Below are 8,363 nucleotides of genomic sequence, written 5' to 3'. Positions count from 1 at the left end.
AGCACGCATGGCTTCACACACACCTGTAGAGCATGACTAAATCACTATTGCTGTCAAATGTGGGGATTTATACACCTGCTTGCACACGCCACCTCTCATACACACAAATAATGCTGAAGTACACAGTGACCTCTTCAGGACCAGAACAGGAGAGTCTGTCCCCATTCTATTTAGCTATGGCTGCAAGCAGCTCCCTCCCTTAGGCACTCTGTGTCAGTCGAGTGTGTGTGCATGCGTGCGGGCGTGTGTGCGGGTATGGTAATGCAGTTGGTCCGCAGTCGCTACTAACTGTGTTTGGGAACACTCCTCACGTCAGCACACCCTGCTGCAGCAGCATTCAGGACATTTCTATTCCTCTCCTCAACAATCTCCTATCCAGTCATCCATCTACTCCTGCTCCTGTGTCTGCTCTGGAGCTCTCTTGTGTCTGCTTAGCCCTCCTGCAGTTATTCTCCTTCTTTAAAACCAATAACGAGAAGGAGAAGAAGAAAAAGAAGAAGAAAAGGAAAAATAATGCTACTCAATTTGCGATGGGGTTTAAGAGGAGATTTAAAAGGATGACATTGACTTCTAGTCTAAGCTTCACAAAGTCTTGCAGTTTGGGACAGCAAAAGTTCTGTCGCTTTTTCTTTTTGAACTCAGAAATGAAACCCTTCCATTGGTAACATGAGCAAAACTCTGGCTTATATTGGCTTCCAATGTCATAGATGTAGATGAAGGTGAGGGCTGTTGAATTTTTCAAAAGTTGTAGCTGAAGTTCAGTGAAATCTTTTGCCCTCAGATTAAGGATGCCACAAGTATCTACAGAGATGTTTAATAAAGTTTAAAGAATACAGAATAGGACATCACCTAAAAACACAACAGACCCGCAATCATAAACACAGAACCCGACAATGTTTTCTCAGTAAATTTATTTCTAACAAGGCTGCTGATGGGATGTTCACAACAGCTGTTAGTAATAACCCAATCATCTTCCCAAATATCAGTCTTCAAATCTTGAAGGCTCTGAGGATCTGTTCTATATGCTGGTTTTCAGTTCTTTCGATGCATTTCAACTAAATTCAAGTCAAATGATTGACTTGATCATTCTATCAGCTTTGTATTCTCTCTGAAACAAACCAGAGGTTTTATTGGCCACATTTGGGATCATTGTTTTGCAATCAGACTGCACAGTGGCTGTACAGTAGCCATGTTGCCTCACAGCAATGTTCTTCTCATGTAGGTGTGGGTTCTCTCTGGGTTCTCTGGTTTACTCTCACAGTACAAATGACTGCTAGATTAATTGATTTCTCTAAATTTTTCCCTAGGTGTGGGTGTGTTTCCCTGCAATGGTTGATTGCAAATGCAGGCCACACTTTTTGGATATTTATTCATAGCTAAAGAATATTTATAGAGCTGTAATTGTCTTTCCATTTCATGGCAATGTAACCTCATGAAATGTGAAAAGGTTGGAGAAGTCTGAATACTTATGCAAAGCACTGTATGTATCATTTGTTCTGTTCGGAAAAAAAGTTAAATCATCATTAAAATATTTCTGTTGATCTTTACCACATGGTTATTTGCTATGTTTTCCCCTAACTAAACTTAACAGCAATGAATGGTTAAAACCTTTAAGGAACTACATTTGAATTATTGCCCTTTAATTTGCAGACTAAGGATGTTCTCTCCCCAAACTTGGCCAACCTGTGCAAAAACAAACAGCAAGCCAATTCATAACCTCCAGGGTGCATCTAATGGAAATCAGAACATGCTTTATGTTTCTGTATCCAAGTGGTTTTATTAGGTTGTTTTAAGGCTGTTAAGGAGATCTTGATAAAATAAAATCATCCAACTTTTTTTTTCTGGACTGCAGTCTGACAATCTTTCATTCGGTAAGCTTATTCCATCGTAATTTTACAAGCATGCAGTGGAAATATCCGGCTTCCTCATATTTATCTTCTCTCAAGATCATCTTCACACCATCCTGCCTTCACTGTATATTCATACTTTGTCTGTACTCTGTCAGAGCTTGAAAACCAAACCCAAATCCCTTGTTTGCTTTATTGGTCAAAATCTTGACCAATAAAGCAGATTCTGATTCTGTAAGACTCCTTTGCAGTTAACTGAAAATTATTAGTCATTAGATATGAAGCCAAACTGGTGTTAAAACAACGTATAAGTCCTATCAGACTAGTATCCACTATAAAAGCCTTCTGTGTATGAAATATGTAATAAAGTAAGTAAGTTGTAACAAAGTAAGTAAGTTATATACATTTTCATTACTTGGTAAAACATTAATGACTGTCATGAAGTTGCTCCTAAACTAATACAACAGAATCAACCTGATATTTTCTCCTCATAATAAAAATATTTAAATATAGAAGTTTATCCATGTTACACTGTAGGTGTCTGTATTAAGCAAAATGCCATAGTAATCACAGTGACAAGGCAGCTGACCTTTTAATAACTTGGCTTCACTGAGCCGCAGTACTGCACTCTGTATGACATTTAAACAATGTATACATCATGCTCCTCCAGACTACTCAGGGTTACAACTACAGTTAGAATCAAACACAAATGTTACTGAATTCAATAAATGTATAAACTTCTCATGTCTTCATTGTTAATGTACTGGAGCGACTGTCATTTTTAGAAACAGAAGCAACTTTTTCCTGTTGTCTGATCTCACAAAATCTTTATATTGATACAGTAATTTTCATTTTCATAATTAATTCCTCAAATTTTAGTTGGAACTGAAATTATTTTAAAGTATGTTTTATAATATAACTACAAAACAATTACAAAAATTACTATCATTTTGTTAGTTAAAAACTTAAAAACTAACTAACTTTTGACTTTTTAACAGCAGGTTAAAAGTTTATAAGTTTTAACCTGCTGTTCCTTCAAGTGAAATTGGAAAAAAATATTCAAGAGAAACAAAAAAAACATTATGACACTTTCGAAGAAATGCTCGGAAAATTCCTCAAAACCACTGCTTTGACAAATATAATTTAACACATCATTTAGAATTTAAACTGTTCTGATGTTACCTTTCTATTTTTTCTTTTGTTTCACTCAAGTTAGTCCTTTTCTGTGGTGTAATAGGAGGTCTGGGAGGAATGTTTGTTGCCATAAACCGAAACAGCTATGACAAGCTGTGCACAGCGTCAGGAACAATTTATCATGCAAGAATAATACTGTCAGAAAATGGATTAATAGACTTGGACTTTGCAGTAATGAATTGCAATTTCTTCTCCGCAGATTAATTCAAATGATTATGTTTCATTACTGTTTTTTTAAATAACATTGTTATTGAAAAAAAAACTGACAAAGTGAAAAACAACTTCAGGTGTATTTCTTAGGTATTCAGTACTGAAGTGAGGAAAAAAAAAACACTGGTTTTGTCCTGATAAGGTCAAAAGAAACATTAGATACATGCATAAATGGAATTGCCCAGACTCATTCCATGTGGAAAGAAGCTATTTTCACATTCTGATAGATCTTGATTCCATGGAATCAGATTTGAAAAGTATTGAAGGACTTTGTTAATATACGCTTAAGTATCTTTTTCAGGTATTTGTATTTTATTTAAGTATTTATTTTTCTGACAACTTTTACTCCCTACATTTGAACTCAAATATCTATTCATTCCACTGCTTACATTCTCAAAACTGGCTTGCTACTTCTACACGTCAGTAGTACAAGATAAAATCAGCTGCATAATGAGAAGGTGGGACAAACTGTGGAACCACAGTCTGTGACAAGGAGAACAATGACATGGATGAAGAAAGTGAAATGTTACAGACAACAGAAAAATTCCGAAAAGCGAGCCAGTCCGCATCCATGGCCTTGAATTCGCTCATCGACGTTGTCGGCTCCAATAATATTTCACAGCAAATGTACTTTGTTTTGTCCTAGCCTAAAAAAAAAAACATGTTCTTTGACGTTCAAGAACTCTTCATCTCTGTAAACTATCCTATTTTGGGTCTCATTCATTCTAAGGTTTGTGTTTACAATTTTCTGTCGCTTTTAATCTTGTCTTTTTTAATTTGTATCTTTTGCCCCTTTCGCTCAAGTGGTCCTCCCATTTGCCAGGCAAATTTAGCTGTAAACATATATTTTTTTCTAATTCTGCCCTGCCCTAATTCTGATTAAAGTCTAATTTTAAGAAAATTAAATAAAAACTGATATTCTAAGTAGAAAAGATCAGAAAACAGCTTTCTAAAACCAGCTTTTGACACAGATTTATAAATGGAGAGAGGCTTATTTTCCCAATATTATACATTGGGAAAATAATGTATATATTCCCAATATATAATATCTTATCTTATCATAACAAAGCTTGTGTTGTGATGCTAATGCAGTGTTTCCCAACCCTGGTCCTCAAGGCACACTGTCTTACATGTTTTAGAGGTTTCCCCGCTTTAATGTCCCTGATTCAACTGATTGCAGTTCAACAAACTCCTGTTAATCAGTCATCAATTGAAATCAGCTGGACTGAAGCAAGGAAATACCTAAAACATGCAGGGCAGTGTGCCTCGAGTACCACGGTTTGGAAACACTGTGCTAATGGATTACTTATAATTGCAGATACAACAAAGCAGTTTTTCTAATGAAAAGGTTAATATAGTTCACTATTTGGACCAACAGTGCAATTTTTCATCACGACAACAAATATTTTTAGGATCACAATAAAAAGGGTCCTTGTTTGTCAGAAATTGTACCAGATGTTCAAAAGATTCAGCCTAAAATGTAACACCAAGGAACATAAGCAATCAGAGCTGAACTTAAGGTTACGAGGGAGAAGTAGAATAAATACACTGAAGGTAACAAACAGGGACTGATATTTGCACCATTATTATCCAATGCCCATGAGCAAACACAGTTTGTTTTTGCAATATTGCATTTTTTTATGCTGTTTATAAACAAAAGATAGGTTTTCTCATATCACCACGGGAGAGTGCATTGGCAACTTGAAATATACACATTACTTTTGGAAAAACATACGTTGCAAAAAATATACATGTTGAACCTTTTAACATTTTCTCAACCACGTTATATATTTTATTGGCATTTAGTGCAAACGACACAATACAAAATAGTGCATAACTAACAAGTGGAAAAATTGTTTTACATGTTGCCAAAGTCTCAAAGTCAAAAAAAATGTTGTGTGCATTTGCATTCAGCCTTCCTGTGTCAATACTTTTAAGAACCACCTTTGGCTGATATTACATGCGTATGTGTTTTGGGATAAGTAGCTACCAACTCCGCACATCTAGATTTTTAACAGTTTTTCAATGTTTTTATTGCAAAATTGTGTCATTTCAGTAAGATTGGATGTTTTCTTCTATCTCTACTATAGTTCTAGTTGAATGTTTTGGATAAATGTCATCACTTTTGAAAGAAACAACCTCATTGCATCACTTTTGGTCTCATCTCAGTGAAGTATCTTCTTATACAGATTCTCCCAGCTGATCTGTGGATTTCTGTTCAATACCTACAGGCTTACAACTAGCCTCTTGGCTAGGTTAGGTTTAGGTGGGCATCCATATTCCTTCAATTTTTAGATGAGGGATTAAACAGATCTCACAATGCAGGGTGTTTACCGTGTGTTCATTTGACCTCCAGATAACATAACAGCCTCAGCAGATAACATATAATATTAGAACAATGAAACATAACTTTCCCAAAATTGCTACAATGGGGAAGAAAGAGCAAAAGACAGAACAAAAAACAGACATGGCACTGTAAGAAGTGTTTTTGCATAATAATCAGATTTATATTTCAGCAGCTGCTTGAAAATTGTTTCATCCTGCTTGCCAAATACTTGCACGTCATGTGGAGGGGGCGACACAAATCAACAACATATTTTATCACTTAATTCAGTTGACTTGTGTGGTGATGGGTTTCTGCTTTGCAGCTCTGCTATTACTGTCCTGCGTAACAGTCTCGGTTATGTAAGAAACTCTGTATCCTCATTTTTCATCCTCACTTACCACACTACTGCACAAGTACTAAAGCCATTGCATGTGTGCTTTCAATTGCAGATCATATCTGATATCTTCTCTTGTGCAGTATTGATTCTGAAATGAACCCTGTGTCGAAATCGACTCATCCAGTACATGGGCATTAATTAAGTTGTTTGGAATCTATATTAATTGGGTAATTATTTGCTTTTCAGAGGTTATTAGTAACTAAGCAGCTCATTTGCATATATATTTGTGTCTAATAGGTAGTGGCATTTTTCTAACCACCACATTTGGGATCAGTTCAGTTTTTTTTATATATTTCTTACATGAGGTTCTATAGTATTAGCTTCACATATTTACCTTTTTTATTTGGTTTTTCCCAGATCCCGGTTGAATAAAACATACCAAGATGTTTGTGACATTCAAAATGTCATAAAATATTTGGACTGGTACTGACAGGGCTTTTCATGTTCATTCTCTTGAGTGCATGTACTGGTACTGTTTTCTGAATACTAACCATTCAAGATATTTATAAGGAACAGAAGTAATTATGCCTTCATTAGCCAGCATAATGAAGGCTGAAAAACACTGAAAAAAATCAGAGGTTGTGATAAGGCAGTTAAGAGCTGTCCTGCTGTGATGTCTAAAAGAAATATTATATTTCAGGCTATAAAAACAAACTTCAAAAGCAAACTTTGTTTTTAAAATTGGAAATTTGTGGAAACTCAATTACCATTTCAAGATTGTACATGGGAGATTTAATCTAGCACAGTTCCCCTACTGCGGTGCTTTGGATTCCTTACAGAAACATTTGTTACTACCATTTTATGATGCATTAATTCTGACTGTACTGCATTATAATTAGATTATACCAAACTCCTAGTGACATAACTTGAAACTGAAACTGACTGTAATTGTAACTGAGCTATATTTGAATAAAACGTATTATATATAACTGGATATTTATTTATGTTTGCAGATTGACTTCTGCAGTGAAATGGACCTTAATGAGCAAGCTAAATGAAATCAGAGCTGTGCAGTCTCCCAAAGTACTAAGAAGAAGTTGTTCAGCTTGAATCTGCTCTCACACTTTTACTTATCTCTTGCCTTATTTCATGTTTCTTACCTTGCATTGTGCTAGCGTATCTAAAAATAGGTTAACCATAAATAAATGAATTACATTTTATAAAATATCAAGTTTTGCTTCTTCCATGAGGCTGTCCTTGCATTCTTGTTGAGAGTTTGGAGTTCATGGACAGGATCTTGAGGAGTAAATGTGCAGAAGAGGATGTCTGGTTTTGGAATAACTGGATAAATAAAAAAAAACAAGATTCCAGACACAACCTGCCAAAATGTGCTTAAATTATGAAGTCAAATTTCTTTTAAGTCATATTTGACATATGTAGCATTATTATACCAACAGAAGGAAACATAATTACGTAACTGTGTCATAAAGTGGCACTATGTACCTGGAAAATACATAAAACTGCCCCTTCAAATAAAAGAAAAAAAACAACTAAAAACAACATCTCTCATTTTTCTGCTATATAGAAAATAGAAATAAATTTGATAATCCTAAATGAACTAAAATATAAAACCTTCAGTGTATTTTGAAGTCAGACAGTGAGAAAAAAATGTTAGTTGAAATCAATTACTTTTTCTGAATTACTTTTGAATTTCAGTGTTTAAATGAAAATGTCATCTACAGAAAGGTCATCCAAGACTGATGTACAGCTGTCCAGGCAGTTGCTAGTCATTACGATGTCTTATCAAATCAATAAACAATCAGACATGTCTAGACCCTGCTCTCTGTATGCTAACATTACAGCTGACCCAAAGGTAAATTGAAACACAGGAACATTACACCAGAAAAAGAGCTGCAGATAATAAGTAGTTGACAACAAAGTCAATATTATGTACTACAAAAAGTTGTTCCATCTTTTGTAAGGCGTGACACACAAATAATTTAGATTTTTAATTGAAGTAAAAACAACTGTGAAACTGGAACAAGCATTTATAAGGAAACCCACAGACCTGAAGTATTGAGGAGCTGAAAAGAAAAATACTGAATGCAGCAAGTAATTATGTGCAATTCTCTGCTTTTTCTTACATTTTCAATTGCTCTTGTCATGTTGATTAAAATGTATTATGTGTATCTCTATTGGATTCTCTCAACCTCGACAACAGTTAAGAATAAGTCCTAACAAGCAAAATACTTGAATAAGTTATCAAAATATGTCAAGCATAATTCGAAACATTCCCATTCTACTTTTTTCTAAATCTGTCCTAAAATGGTAAATTGCTCCCAGGTGAATCTTGACTTTCTTCACATATTAAATGTGTGAAGTATTAGATCAACCAATGATCAGTAGGTCAAAGGTGCATCTCATGAACCATCAACTGGCAAGTATGTAA

The sequence above is a fragment of the Xiphophorus maculatus genome, chromosome 7 (genome assembly GCF_002775205.1).
Source record: "Xiphophorus maculatus strain JP 163 A chromosome 7, X_maculatus-5.0-male, whole genome shotgun sequence".
NCBI classification, from domain to species: Eukaryota; Metazoa; Chordata; class Actinopteri; order Cyprinodontiformes; family Poeciliidae; genus Xiphophorus; species Xiphophorus maculatus.
This window is presented reverse-complemented; position numbering follows the sequence as displayed.